The sequence below is a fragment of the Salmo salar genome, chromosome ssa27, assembly GCF_905237065.1.
Source record: "Salmo salar chromosome ssa27, Ssal_v3.1, whole genome shotgun sequence".
Taxonomy (NCBI): domain Eukaryota; kingdom Metazoa; phylum Chordata; class Actinopteri; order Salmoniformes; family Salmonidae; genus Salmo; species Salmo salar.
In genome coordinates this window covers 4264830-4281302 of record NC_059468.1, presented here as the reverse complement: position 1 = coordinate 4281302, position 16473 = coordinate 4264830, and the positions used below count along the sequence as shown (strand labels likewise).

General features: G+C 41.7%; 1 protein-coding gene across 1 annotated transcript in view; it reads right to left on the bottom strand.

Annotated features, from left to right (window-relative positions):
• LOC106588221 (zinc finger protein ZFPM2) overlaps window positions 1–16473 on the bottom strand; it is a 104023-nt gene that overhangs the window by 28086 nt on the left and 59464 nt on the right. The gene's annotated exons all lie outside the window — the stretch shown is intronic.

Sequence of the window (16473 nt, the reverse complement as noted above, 5' to 3'; positions counted from 1 at the left end):
ACAGCAATACTGGGCATCCTTGAAGTGAAGTGATCTATATCCAACTGTGCGTACTGTAGAGACTGAGTACATCTGAAATGGCACTCTATTCCCTATATATTGCACTTCTTTTGACAATGGAATAGTGAATGTGTATAAGGAATAGTGCATGTAATTAAAAATAACACATTTCATGTATTTCTATGGAAGAGGGTGCCATTTCAGAAGCTGCCTCTGCCATGGTTTTAGGAACCTTGTCGTTAAATGAAAATCAATATAACAACAAGTTGACTCACATTATAAGATAACCCTCATTGATTTGTTTTTTCTAGACTTTGGCCGACTGTTCAATCTAACGTGAACTTTCAACCGCTAGATTAGGATCACAGTGAGTGGATCAGGTCAGGACATAAGTTCCAATGTATCTCTGTGAGCTGATTTCTACCTCATGTTCAGCAACAGGCTGGTATACCATCAATGACTGCTTCTAGAAGAAGGAAGAAGGGGTCTGTTCCCATACAACCCAGATCAAACTGGTTTTAAAGCTAAATTCTAGTATTTGAAAAATAACAAAACGGTAGTGACAGAGTATACTGTATATCAAGAATTGAAATGATCATTAAACACATTCCCAGATCCCAGGCTGTAGCTTTAAGTATCTAATTATTCTGCATACATACAAGGGAAAGTGAAAAGAAAGGGGGATACCTAGTCAGTTGTACAATTGAATGCATTCAACTCCTCCTGAGCCATTGTGACTGAATGTATCACACCCAGCTGATGCATAGATGTGTATGTCATTAGATGATGACATGGATCTGCAGGCAGCTGTCCACTTTAGACAATAAGATGAACAAGATGTATCATATCGATAATAGCTATACGTAAAATCATGTGAATTATAGTGTCCCATAAGGAACATTTTTAGCAATTATTTTACAAAAGAGTCAACCATGGAAGAAAGAGCTCTCTAAATTTGCTCTCAGACATTTTTATTTAATTATAGCATTAATCTTTCATTAGCCTAATAGCCCAGAAATCTGCATTTCTGCTGAATGCTGCCATTTTTCTTCAGTCACCTGGTTGGCTAATTTGACAGGGTTTTGTTTTAGGGCCCTGGCACTGCACCGGGCGGGGGAGATGAGAGGCAGGGGTGAGGCGAGTGAGGGACACTTATCAGGCCTCAGCAGCAGCAGCAGGAGCTTGCCATCTCATGGTCAGACTGGGCTGTTTTTTTGCAGGGAGGTTGTCCTCCACATAAGGAACGTGCTGACTTCAATATGTCGTTCTAGCTTCTCACTACTTATCCAGGGGAACAGGATCACGGTTCCAATTTTAATAACAACTGGATACAGGTCTTCCATGTTTCTCCTTCTATTCACTGAGAGGCAACACATAACGAGGGAGAGCACGGTTTGTTGTTTTGAAAGTCTCTGAAAAAGTGTTCTATTGAAAAATTTTGTTCAATCTGCCGTCCTTAACACAATGGAAAAATCTAATGATTTATTATTTAAATATTGAAATAGCATGGGCGACCAAGAAAAACAAATTGATACAATTTAAGGCCATGTGGCAAACAATAATGCAGGCACTAGGGATGAGGTTGTGAGCATGCAGGTCTGGGCAGAGGATATTGTCGTTGTTTGTGTACGTCTGTAAGTTGTTGTTCGTATATGTATGTTTGTATTTGGTGTTAAAAAATATCTATTTTAATATATATATATAATAATTAGTTACTATACTGAACCAAAATATAAATGCAACATACAAAAATTTCAAAGATTTTACTGAGTTACAGTTCATATAAGGAAATCAGTCAATTGAAATAAATTCATTAGGCCCTAACCTATGGATTTCACATGGCTGGGCAGGGGTGCAGCCATCGGGTGGGCCTGGGAGGGCATAGGCCTACCCACTTGGCAGCCAGGCCCACCCACTGGGGAGCCAGGCCCATCCAATCAGAATTAGTTTTTCCCCACAAAAGGGTTTTATTACAGACAGAAATACTCCTCAGCATCACACAGCCTGCAGGCTTGTGGCTGTCAAATCCCTTCTGTGTCTTGCTGTTTCCATCTGCCCTGCAACCTGCCCTGTCTGGAACGGCATGGAGTACCAGCGTTAGCCTACGTTGCTACCATGACATCCAAAACCAAAGCCGGTGGGAGTAACGGAGAGGACAGTGTTTCTCTATCACAGGTGATGGATCTTTTAAACAAGCAGTTCTTACAACAACAGGAATATAACTTCAAGAGCTTTGTCAAAATACTGATGGACTCAACTAATAAAATAATGGACGATCTGACCAGAGAGGTCCAGGACATTAAGAACAATTTGCAGTTCTCCCAAGGAGAGGTGGATGTCCTGAAAGAGACTTGCAACAATATGACACCTAACTGTAAGTCCATGCGAGATGACATCAGCACTGTCTGTGAATCATTATTAACAATAACTGGGAAAACAGACTATCTAGAGGCACAATCCAGGAGTCATAACATCATTGTGGATGGCATACCAGAGTCTTCACACGAGAACTGAGGAGAGTCTGAGGGGAAAGTATGAAAATTGATCACTGAAAAGCTCCAGATGGACCATAGGAAGATTGAGGTGGAAAACCAGTAACCAGCCCAGGTGAAAGACCCAGGCCTATAGTGGTCAAGTTCCCAAGGTTTAAGGACAAAATGTCTGTCCTGTAGAGAGCCAAGAATTTGAGAGGAACCAACATCATCCTTAACGAGGACAACTCAGAAGCTGTGCACCAGAGGTGGAAATAACTTATCCCAGCCATGAAAGCTGCCAGAGAGCATTGGGACATTGCTTACATCCGCTACGACAGGCTAATTGTCCACCCTACCTCCCAAAAGACTGGGAGAAGTGAGAGAGCCTAGCTTCCAGGTCAGTAGCTTTAACCCCACATCACAAACATACACCAACTGACAATCACATATGCCTGATTGACTGATTCTATTAGTCAAACCTGGTTAGTTCTAGGAAGTTTTTCCTAGCCACCATGCTTCTACATTGGCATTGCTTGCTGTTTGTGGGTTAGGCTGGGGTTCTAGGGCGGCAGGTAGCCTAGTGGTTAGAGAGTTGGGTCAGTAACCAAAAGGTTGTGAGATTGAATCCCCAAGCTGACAAGGTAAAAAGCTGTTGTTCTGCCCCTGAACAAGGCAGTTAACCCACAGTTCCTAGGCTGTCATTGTAAATAAGAATTTGTTCTTAACTGACTTGCCTAGTTAAATTTAAAACAAATCTGTATAAGCACTTTGTGACATCTGCTGATATAAAAAGGGCTTCATAAATACATTTGATTCTTGTCATTTTTTTCCTTCATATTCTGTCTATCTCCAATAAAAAATTGCCCATATTAATATATGTAGCCTGAGTGGCGCTTCGGTCTATGGCACTGCATCTCAGTGCTAGAGGCGTCACTACATACCCTGGTTTGATTCCAGGCTGTATCACAACCAGTTGTGATTGGGAGTCCCATAGGGCGGCGCACAATTGGCCCAGCATCATCCGGATTAGGGTTTGGCCGGGGTAGGCCGTCATTGTAAATAAGAATTGTTGATTTGTTAACTGACTTGCCTAGTTAAATAAAGATTAAATAATAAACAAAATACATTTTATGAAATCATAGTAATTCAGGGATTTACTGTAACATCTACAGAAGAGACACGAATGCCTATGATGGGGGTGTTGAAGTGTTGTGGTTACATGTTCACCTGCATCTTCTTTTGGGGTGCGACTATAGGCCACCAAGTACTAACATTCATTATCTGGATAATTTGTGTGCAATGCTTGATAATGTGTGTGACGAACTTCTTCAGGCTAGGGTCTATTTTTCTCCACTTCCTGTCTGACTGACGTGCCCAAAGTACTCAAGTACCTGTTACTCAGGCCCAGAAGCCAGGATATGCATAGAATTAGTACCATTGGGTAGAAAACACTTTGAAGTTTGTAGAAATGATAATGAGACTAAAATAATGTATGAGACTATAACACAATTGATATGGTAGGAGAAAATCCAAAGAAAAACCAACCTGAAAACCTTTTTTTTGAGATCCCATGCTCTTACAATGGAAAGCTATGGGGAATATGCAATTCCAGCTCCCAGATTTCAATTCCTCTTGCTTCCACTAGATGTCAACAGTCTTTGTTCAAGGTTTCAGGCTTGTTTCTTCCCAAAGGAGGAAGAATTTTGAGTTTTAGAACTGGGAGTCAGAGTTGGAAATCAGTCTGTGCGCGTGCGACGAAGAGGACACGCACCTGCTAATTTTGCTTTCCTATTGAACATACGTCTTTCCGTATTAAATATTATAGTTTAATTACATTTCAGGGTACCTGAAGATTAAATAGAAACGTATTTTGACTTGTTTTAACAAAGTTTAGCGGTAGCTTTTTGGATTCCTTTTTCTGCAAGTTGAATGAGTGGATTCGATGGCGCCAACTAAACTGACATTTTGGGATATAAAGAAGGATTTTATCTAACAAAACGACCATGCATGTTGTAGCTGGGACCGTTTGGATTGTAAATCAGAGGAAGATTTTCAAAAAGTAAGTGAATATTTAATCGCTATTTGTGATTTTATGAAGCCTGTGCTGGTTGAAAAATATTTTGATGTGGGGCTCCGTCCTTAAACAATCGCATGGCATGCTTTCGCTGTAAAGCCTATTGTAAATCGGAAAATGCAATTAGATGAACAAGACTTTAAGCTTTTAACTGATATAAGACACTTATATGTACCTAAATGTTTAATATCCATATTTTTTACAATTATTTATTTGAATTGTGCACCCTCCAATTTCACCGGAAGTTGTCAACAGGTGTCCCGCTGGCGGGACGCCTAGCCCTAAGAAGTTTTAACAGAGAGGTCTAATATATTGTAGATTGGTTTTCATCAAGCACTCTGCTTGAGATGAAGCTGCTGTAACCAGCACTGGGCGAAAAGGGTCAATATCAGGGGATATCTTTATCTATATATTTCCAGATATGAGATTTTATTAGATAGTTTTATTAGAAGTTGACATGCTACAGATGTGCATGTCCTTAATTTCATATACTGAGCTAGGATATTCTCCATAATGGGCCAGTTTTTACATGCATCCAATCTGGACCTCAGAAATCTCCCTGCTACCGTATGAGTCTAGGGAGATATCTGGGATGAGATACGTTCAAGACACGCACCTGATGCACATGCACCAGCTTACATATTTCTAACTCTGGAAAGGACATGTGTCAACATGCTGACATATAGTGGCAAGAGAAAGTATGTGATCCCTTTGGAATTACCTGGATATCTGCATAAATTAGTCATGCAATTTGATCTGATCTTCATCTTAGTCACAACAATAGACAAACACAGTGTGCTTAAACTAATAACACACAAATTATTGTATTTTTCTTGTCTATATTGAATACATCATTTAAACATTCACAGTGTAGGTTGGGAAAATTCTGTGAACCCCTAGGCTAATGACTTTTCCAAAAGCTAATTGGAGTCAGGAGTCAGCTAACCTGGAGTCCAATCAATGACATGAGATTAGAAATGTTGGTTAAAGCTGCCCTGTCCTATAAAAAACACTCACAAAATTTGAGTTTTCTATTCACAAGAAGCATTGCCTGATGTGAACCATGCCTCGAACAAAATAGATCTCAGAAGACCTCAGATTAATAAGAATTGTTGACTTGCATAAAGCTGTAAAGGGTTACAAAAGTATCTCTAAAAGCCTTGATGTTTATCAGTCCACGGTAAGACAAATTGTCTAAAAATTGAGAAAGTTAAGCACTGCTGCTACTCTCCCTAGGAGTGGCCGTCCTGCAACGATGACTGCAAGAGCACAGTGCAGAATGCTCAATGAGGTTAAACTAAAGTTGAGTTGTTTGGAAGGAACACACAACACTATGTGTGGAGAAAAAAAGGCACAGAACACCATCATCAAAACCTCATCCCCACTGTAACGTATGGTGAAGGGAGCATCATGGTTTGGGGCTGCTTTGCTGCCTCAGACACCTGACCTCAACCCGATTTTAAAATGCTGTGGCATGACCTCGAGAGCGGTTCACACCAGAATATTGAACTGAAAAATGTTGTAAAGATGAACGGTCTAAAATTCCTCCTGACCATTGTGCAGGTCTGATCAGAAACTACAGAACACTTTTGGTTGAGTTTATTGTTGCCAAAGGAGGGTCAACCAGTTATTAAATCTAAGGGTTCACATACTTTCCCACCCTATACTGTGAATGTTTACACGGTGTGTTCAATAAAGACATAAAAAAGTATAATTTTTTGTGTGTTATTAGTTTAAGCAGACTGTGTTTGTCTATTGTTGTGACAGATGACGATCAGAACAAATTTTAAGACCAATTTATGCAAAAATCCAGGTAATTCCAAATGGTTCACATACTTTTTCTTTCCACTGTATCCAAGCCTTTATATTTAGGCATGAACAAATACACATATTTTCAGAAATGTATCATATCTGTAGTCATTACCTGATAATTTATCTATCCGTATTCATCAAAAATGCATAATTTCAACAGATATCCTTACATGATGAAATACACATCCTTGTATGTCTGATCGAAAATAGGCTAAATCCAACTCATGAAATATCCAGTGGCCAAATGATTTTACCTGTTCATCCACTGAAAATTATCTTGCTTCTTCACATGAAGGTGACATATCTGAGCAAACATTTGCACAATATTCAGTAGTAGGCTATACAAGGCATGGAAAGGCAAACATACTCATTAAATCCAAGTTGCTATTTCCAAAGCACATCTCTGCAGCATAGCAAATCCAGACCTCCAATCACAACACGTTCTCCAAAGATGCAAACTTAGGCCAATCTTTGCGAAAATGTCTTATTTATTTAAGAGAAAATAAAAGTTGCACTCTCAATACACCTGTCTGCCCTGTTTGTTATGGAGGATGGATGCAATGGGTGCAGATTGGGTTGTCAGCGGCAGTCCCTCGCAGTCCAGACCCAACATGGTGATAGTGTTGGTCTGTGATCCACTCCAAACTGTCAATGCATAAATCATGAATCAAAATTGTGTCGATATTGCAAGAAAATGTTGTCATTTCACATAACCATACAGCAAGGTACAGTAGCTACTCCACCTACGTCATTCATGATGAGAAAACTAACGAGAACAAACTAGCTAGTAAGCCAAGTTGCTAACTAAGTTAGTTAGCTAGCTAGTTTATATTAACCAGTAATACAAAATACTCCTATACTGTTATGGGTGTAAGATGATACAGTGATGCCATCTGTTGGTAAATATTAATTACTGCAACTCCAGTGTTTTTACCAGTGTGCTTGAGATACCCAGATGTATTGCAATGTACTGAACAAGACTGGTTACTCGCATCAATGCCTCTATCGCCATTTAACATCCAAACATATACGTTTTAAAACATTAGCTGTCACATTGAGGCTTGATAGGGGGTAAAAAAAAATCCCTGAAGGGAAGGCCATTTCGTTATTTGTTAGCGACCTATTGTAGGCTATCGGTTAGCTTTTCACCTTATCAATCCTAGCTAACGTTAGCTAGCTAGCAAGACTGGCTGCTGGCCAAATTAGATAATGTTCTTGATTCTACTTACTAAGACAAATAAAACTTCTTGAATTAGCTACTCACTTTAGCGTTAACTTCTTTCAGGTGTTTTCTGAACAGCTTCTCAGTTCTTTATTTCTCCAGTTGTCAGTTCGACAACACAGTTTACACACTCATTTGTGGCGCCCAAATAAAAAATGACAGTTGGAACTCCACAGCAGAAAATACATGATTCTTGTTGCTAGGCTGCCAGTTACAGTGCCTTTTATATTTTATCTTTATTTAACTAGGCAAGTCAGTTAAGAACACATTCTTATTTACAATAATGGCCTAGGAACAGTGGGTTAACTGCCTTGTTCAGGGACAGAACGACAGATTTGTACATTGTCAGCTCGGTTACTAGTCTAACGCTCTAACCACTAGTCTATGCTGCCGCCCCTTTAGCTTGAGGTTTGTGTGCGCCTTTATCCACAGGGAATACAACAATTATAACTAATGTCTGAAAGAATTATATGGATGTAATATTTGTCAAATTAGTGAGCATGTGATTAAAACTAAAATAAGCATCAGAAAATGCATATCAAGATTCTGATAGACCTCAGTCAATAGCATATATGCATTGTTCGTGCTGAGAAAATATACAATACTGTCAGTATTTGTCATCAAATAGAGAAAATGAGATGTCCAAATAGGCCTATCATGTCTGATATCTGGAAGAAATCCCCAAATTATGTGCATGAAAGAAAAATATGAATCACATATTTGTCAAATGACTGAGCATGTGATGAAAACAGAGAAATGCATTAGAAATTGTCCTTATCTTCAGCATATCAAGATTTGGATATGGACCGCAGCCAAAATAAGCTTATCTGGAATCAATATACACTATATATACAAAAGTATGTGGACACCCCTTCATATTAGTGGATTCGGCTATTTCAGCCACAGACGTTGCTGACAGGTGTATAAAATCGAGCACACAGCCATGCAATCTCCATAGACAAATATTGGCAGTAGAATGGCCTTACTGAAGAGCTCAGTGACTTTCAAAGTGGCACCGTCATAGGATGCCACCTTTCCAACAAGTCAGTTCATCAAATTTCTGCCCTGCTAGAGCTGCCCCGGTCAACTGTAAGTGCTGTTTTTGTGAAGTGGAAATGTCTAGAAGCAACAACGGCTCAGCCGCAAAGTAGTAGGCCACGCAGGCTCACAGAACGGGACCGCTCACAGAATGGGTGAGTACTGAAGCCCGTAGCGTGTAAAAATCGTCTGTCTTCGATTGCAACACTAACTACTGAGTTCCAAACTGCCTCTGGAAGCAACGGCAGCACACAGGCCTAAGATCACTATATGAAATACCAACCGTCGGCTGGATGGGTGTATAGCTCGATGCCATTGGACTCTGGAGCAGTGAAGAATCACGCTTCACCATATGGCAGTCCGACGGACAAATCTGAGTTTGGCGGATGCAAGAAGAACACTACCCGCCCCAATGCATAGTACCAACTGTAAAGTTTGATGGAGGAGGAATAATGGTCTGGGTCTGTGTTTCATGGTTCGGGCTAGGCCCCTTAGTTCCAGTGAAGGGAAATCTTAACGCTACAGCATACAATGACATTCTAGACAATTCTGTGCTTCCAACTTTGTGGCAAGAGTTTGGGGAAGGCGCTTTCCTGTTTCAGCATGACAATGCCCCTGTGCACAAAGCAAGGTCCATACAGAAATGGTTTGTCGAGATCGGTGTCGAAGAACATGACTGGCCTGCACAGAGCCTTGACCTCAACCCCATCGAATACCTTTGGGATGAATTGGAATGCTGACAGTGAGCCAGGCCTAATCCCCCAACATCAGTGCCCGACCTCACTAATGTTCTAGTGGCTGAATGGAAGCAAGTCCCCACAGCAATGTTCCAACATGTAGTGGAAAGCCTTCCCAGAAGAGTGGAGGAGCAAAGGGGAACCAACTTCATATTAATGCCCATGATTTTGGAATGAGATGTTCGACGAGCAGGTGTCCACATACTTTTGGTCATGTAGTGTAGCTTCATATCTTCACAAAACACAGATGTTTGATGTATACAGTCAGTATTTGTCAACATCAAGAGAGAAAATAGGATGTCACATATCTTATGATATTGAATGAGTCCTTATCCGGCCATAGGAAATGTCCATGTGTGATATTCCGAGGAATCCTAATATTATATTTGTCTAAAAGACACATCTGGATTCAGAATTTGTCAGAATATGGTGCATATCCACAAAACTGAAAACATGCATTGGAAATGGTCTGTATTCTCTAGAATATAAAAACACTTGTCATGTAAAGATATCCCCTGATATGGACCCTTTTCGCCCTGAGCAGTACCTGTAATCTGGTTCAGGTTATTAATCAACCTACCAGGGTGTTTATAAACAGTACAGGAACTATACCATATACATGTATTGATGACATTTTTACCAATGCTACAGAACTCTGCTCAAAGCTGTATCCATACCCATTGGATGTACTGACCATAGATAGTATAGTGGCCCAGTGGCGATTTTAGCATGTGAGTCTTGGTGGAGAAAAATAAATTATAAATAAAAAGTGGGATGCATGCAAGCAAAGCTACTACACAGCACAACACTAAACGATACAATAATTGGAGTATAACATTGACAAACGGGGCCTACATAAAGCTGTCCCAACAGCAGTCCCAACATCTTACCACTGCTACACCTGGCTATCAGCGGAGCCTTGTCTGGCAGCGAAACAGTTAATTTAGGCTCATTTACTGCCTTTTAAAAAAACATAACTGATTTGGCTGACTTGCTTCAACAAACGTGGTTTCTAATGACATTTGAGATGTACAAACTATGGCATAATGGGACGACAAGCGGATAAGAGGTGATTACAATTCTATAAAACAGGTTATAGGCTACATGTGCACCACCAAGTCAGAACAGTTGGCAAAATTAAGAGGGGTAAATAGACCAAATTATTAGGGTGAGGCACATGGGCTACTAACATCTTACTACACAACATACACTTAGTATTACTTTCTTAGCTACAGTATACATATCTCTCTGGCGTATTACATCATTTATATAGCAGCATACAATACATTTTTGGACTCACCTTGTTGTGCTCACTTGAACAGGAAGGTGGCATGGCGGTCCTTCATGGGCAAATTTTGTCATCAAAGTATGGAATTCTCTGGATATATGGTGCTTTCAAGACAACTGGGAACTCAGAAAAAAACAAAGTCGAATCATAATGACGTCATTGATCTTCAGGTTGTAGCTCTAGAAAGAAGCCCGAGTTCCCGATTTACAATTCTGAGTTGGATGACCGTTCAAAACCTGTTTCCCAGTTGTAGCTTGTTTTTTTCCAGAATTCCCAGTTTCTTGAACTCACTGAAGTCAAGTTTTCACAGTTCTGAGTTAAAAGTTGTTTTGAGCGCGGCACAAATCATGCTTCATTGACAGCATGGCCAATGTTGAATGTTTGTCATTTTATATTTGGAAAAGGGACACTTTATCCCAGATTTGGGACCACACAGCCACTCCACTGAATAGCATGCTAGTGATTGCTTTGCAATGCTTGCAGTTAGCCACTGGCACTGATTCCTTCCAAACCACTCATTGTTGAATTTACGATTTCCAACTTGTTGTATAATGTTTATATCCAATGGCCGATGAGCACCCGACATGTTTTATCTATAATTTATCCTCATTTGACAAGGATTAAAAAGGATTTGCCAGGAGATTGTCGACTTGACTCATGATGATAACTGCTAGCTAAGATTTTGAAAGTAGTCTCAACGTCAACAGTGAAGTGGCGACTCTGGGATGCTGGCCTTCTAGGCAGAGTCGCAAAGAAAAAGCCATATCTTGGATTAAGATGGGCAAATGAACACAGACACTGGACAGAGGAACTCCGCCTAGAAGGCCAGTATCCCGGAGTTGCCTCTTCACTGTTGACGTTGAGACTGGTGTTTTGCGGGTACTATTTAATGAAGCTGCCAGTTGAGGACTTGTGAGTTGTCTGTTTCTCAAACTACACACTAATGTACTTGTCCACTTGCTCAGTTGTGCACCGGGGCCTCCCACTCCTCTTTCTATTCTGGTTAGAGCCAGTTTGCGCTATTCTGTGAAGGGAGTAGTACACAGCGTTGTACGAGATCTTCAGTTTTTGGCAATTTCTCACATAGAATAGCCTTCATTTCTCAAAACAAGAATAGACTGACGAGTTTCATAAGAAAGTACTTTGTTTCTGACCATTTTGAGCCTATAATCGAACCCACAAATGCTGATGCTCCAGATACTCAACTAGTCTAAAGAAGGCCAGTTCTATTGCATCTTTAATCAGGATAACAGTTTTCAGCTGTGCTAACATAATTTCAAAAGGGTTTTCTAATGATTAATTAGCCTTTTAAAATGATAAACTTGGATTAGCTAACACAACATGCCATTGGAACACAGGAGTAATGGTTGCTGATAATGGGCCTCTGTACGCCTATGTAGATACTCCATAAAAAATCTGACGTTTCCAGCTACAATAGTAATTTACAACATTAACAATGTCTACACTGTATTTGATCAATTTGATGTTATCTTAATGGACAAAAATGTGCTTTTCTTTCAAAAACAAGGACATTTGTAAGTGACCCCAAACTTTTAAACGGTAGTGTATGTGTTCTGGCTTTTCAACCTCTGCCATATCATGGATTCAGAGCTATCTATCTACTAGAACACAGAGGATTTTCTTCTCCAATGTTAAACATGTAAAGTGTGGTGTACCACAGTACTACTCTCTTGTGCCTCTGCTCTTTTCTATTTTCACTAATGACCTGCCACTGGCATTAAACAAAGCCTGTGTCTCTATGTATGCTGATGATTCAACCATATACCTGTCAGTAACCACAGCTAGTGAAATCACTGCAACCCCAAACAAAGAGTTGCAGTCTGTTTTAAAATGGTTGGCCACTATTAAACTATTCCTGAACATCTCTAAAACTAGGAGCATTGTATATGGTACAAATCATTCCCCAAGTTCTAGACCTCAACTGAATCTGATAATGAATAATGTGGCAGTTGAGCAAGTTGAGGAGACTAAATTACTTGGTGTTTGTTGTAAATTGTAAACTGTCATGGTCAAAGCATATTGATTCAATGGTTGTAAAGATGGTCTGTCCGTGATAAAGAGATGCTTTGCTTTTTATACACCACACTCCACAAAATAAGTATTACAGGCTTTAGTTTGTGTCACGTCCTGACCATAGAAAGCTGTTATTTTCTATGGTAGAGTAGGTCAGGGCGTGACAGGGTTTTGTTTCTATTTTGTATGTATTGCATAGTTTCACAGTTCAATAAAATATGTGGAACGATAATCACGCTGCACTTTGGTCCGCTCCTTCATCTTACGACAACCGTGGCAGAATCTCCCACCACCAAAGGACCAAGCAGCGTGGAATGGACCAATGGACTTGGGAGAAGATACTGGATGGGAAAGGACCCTGGAGGCAGGCTGGGGAGTGTCGCCGTCCTAAAGAGTAGATTGAGGCAGCGAAAGCGGAGCGGCGATATTACGAGGCACTATACCAACCACAAGGCAAGTGCGAGAGGCAGCCCCACACGGGGAGATTGGGAGACTCAGGGTGGAGACCTGAGCCAACTCCCTGTGCTTACCGTGGGGAGTGAGTGACGAAGCAAGCACCGTGCTATGCGGTGATGCGCACTGTGTCGCCAGTGCGCATTCACAGCCCGGTGCGATCTGTGCCTGCACCCCGCATTTGTCGAGCTAGGTTGAGCATTCAGCCAGGAAGGGTGGTGCCAGTTCAGCGCTCCTGGTCTCCAGTTCGCTTTCTCGGTCCAGGATATCCTGCGCCGACTCTGCGCACTGTGTCGCCAGTGCGTATTCACAGCCCAGTGCGTCCTGTGCCAGCGACCCGCGTTTGCTGGGCGAAAGTAAGCATCCAGCCAGGACGGGTTGTGCCAGCTCTACGCTCGAGACCTCCAGTGCGCCTCCACGGCCCTGTATATCCTGTGCCTGCCCCACGTACCCGGCCTCCAGTGAGTCTATCCAGCCTGGTACGCCCTGTGCCTGCTCCTCGCACTTGCCCTGAGGTGCGTGTCACCAGTCTGGCGCCACCTGTGCCAACCCCACGCATCAGGCCTCCAGTGAGCCTGCCCAGTCTGGGGTGTCCTGTTCCTGCTTCTCGCACTCGCCCTGAGTTGCGTGTTACCAGTCTGGAGCCACCTGTGCCAGCCCCACGCATCAGGCCTCCAGTGCGCATTCCAAGTCCAGAGCTTCCGGCGACAGTTCCCAGTCCAGAGCTTCCGGCGACAGTTCCCAGTCCAGAACCTCCTGAGAAGGCCCACAGTCCGGAACCTCCTGAGACAGCCCACAGTCCGGAACCTCCTGAGACGGCCCACAGTCCAGAGGCTTCAGCGACGTTCCCCAGTCCAGAGTCTTCAACGACGTTCCCCAGTCCAGAGTCTCCAGCGGCAGTCTGCAGTCCAGAACCTCTGGTGATGATCCACGGTCCGGGTCCTTTGGCGACGATCCAGGGTCCGGTGACACAAAAGCGGAGGGATCAGCGGGGGGAGCGGGGTTACGCCCTGAACCGGAGCCGCCTCCTCTGCTGGAGGATCTGCGGGATGAGAAGGTTCTGCGTATTGCACCAGAGCCGCCATAGACATTAGTCACCCTCCCTAACACTTTTTTTTCATGTTTGTTTAGGTGTGTTCGGAGTCCGCACCTTTGGGGGGGGTACTGTCACGTCCTGACCATAGAAAGCTGTTATTTTCTATGGTAGAGTAGGTCAGGGTGTGACAGGTTTTTTTTCTAGTTTACATTTTCTATGTTGTTATGTTCTAGTTTTTGTATTTCTATGTTGGGTTTTGTTTGGGATGATCTCCAATTAGAGGCAGCTGGTCATCGTTGTCTCTAATTGGAGATCATACTTAAGTAGGTGTTTTTCCCACCTGGGTTTGTGGGAGATTGTTTTTGAGTATGTGTATGTTAACTCTTCATCATGGTTTGTTGGTTTTGTTTATTACGTTTATTTTATATGTATTGCATAGTTTCACAGTTCAATAAAATATGTGGAAAGATAATCACGTTGCACTTTGGTCCGCTCCTTCATCTTACGACAACCGTGACAGTTTGATTGTATCTTGGTTATTGCCCAGTCATATGATCAGGTGCTGCAAAGAAGGACCTAGAAAAACTTATTCAATGTAATCAGAGGGATAAAACTAATATTATGCATGCCAGTCTCTCTTGGCTTAAAGTAGAGGATACTGACTGCATACTTTTTTTTTATACAAAACAATATGTTGAAAATTCCAAATTGTTTGCATAGTCAACTTACACACAGATCTGATACACTTATCCCACTAGATATGCCACGAAGGGTCTTTTCACAGTCTCCAAATCCAGAACAAATTCAACAGAGATACCGGGACGAGATCCTGAGGCCCATTGTCGTGCCATTCATTCGCCGCCATCACTTAATGTTTCAGCATGATAATGCACAGCCCCATGTCTTAAGGATCTGTACACAATTCCTGGAAGCTGAAAATGTCCCAGTTCTTCCATGACCTGCAGACTCACCAGACATGTCACCCATTGAGCGTGTTCCAGCCAATATCCAGCCACTTCACACAGCCATTGAAGAGGTGTGGGACAACATTCCACAGGCCACAATCAACAGCCTGATCAAATCTATGCAAAGGAGATGTGTCGTGCTGCATGAAGAAAATGGTGGTCAAATGAGATACTCACTGGTTTTCTGATCCCCGCCCCTACCTTTTTTTAAGGTATCTGTGACCAGCAAATGCATATCTGTTTTCCCAGTGAAATCCATAGATTAGGCCCTAATGCATTTATTTTAATTGACTGTTTTCCTTATATGAACTGTAAATCAGTCAAAACTTTGAAATTGTTGCATGTTGCATTTTTATTTTTGTTCAGTAATAGTTCTGTCCTTGAGCTGCTCTTGTCTATTAATGTTCTGTATTATTTCGTGTTTCATGTTTTGTGTGGACCCCAGGAAGAGTAGTTGATGCTTTTGCAACCGCTAATGGGGATTCTAATAAAATACCAAACACCTCACCGGGCGGATCGTCAGCCTGTACCATGCTGCCTGCCTTTCTGGTGGAGGTGAGAGATGCAAGGGAGTTGAGAGAGGAGAAGAAAAGCATCTATGACCAATGGAGACTGTTCAGGTGTTCATGATCTCTATCACAGAGGAGTGAGTCTAAAGAACTTTGCTTTAAGCTATGGGATACCGCAGCATCTGTCACATTCCTCTTCGTCAGAAGATATGTTGAAATCGCTGTCGGACAAAGTGGACCAATATGCAGCGGATTGCGTGCTCATCATCATTTATTTTCAATGTGAACACGAGGAAAAAACAATAAACAAAACTCACGACAGGAACAGTATAGCAGGCTAAACAAAAGCAGTGCTAACATACAACTACCCACAAGTGACAAACAAAACACATACCTACTTATAGGACTCCCAATCAGAGGCAACTAGAAACACCTGCCTCCAATTGAGAGTCCAGCAACCAAACCTGCACATAGAAAACTTAACCTAGAACCTACTCATACAAAAACATACACCACAAAACCCCGGAACACATAAATAACACACCCCTCTAAGCTATACACAAAAAACCCCACCATACAAAACAAACATACCTCTGCCACGCCCTGACCAAATAATACAAATAATCCTCTATACTGGTCAGGACGTGACAGCATCATCCTTACAGGATAGACCTTCAAAGCTGCTGGACTGCTGCTGTTCACATTTGTATTGATTATCCCTCAGTATCTATGGAACTTGATGCCTAATGCAGTATTGCACGTTTTCAATGGTCAAATCATGTTGAATTAGGATAGTATAAACTTGAGAGTTGTATTATGTGTATTCAAAAT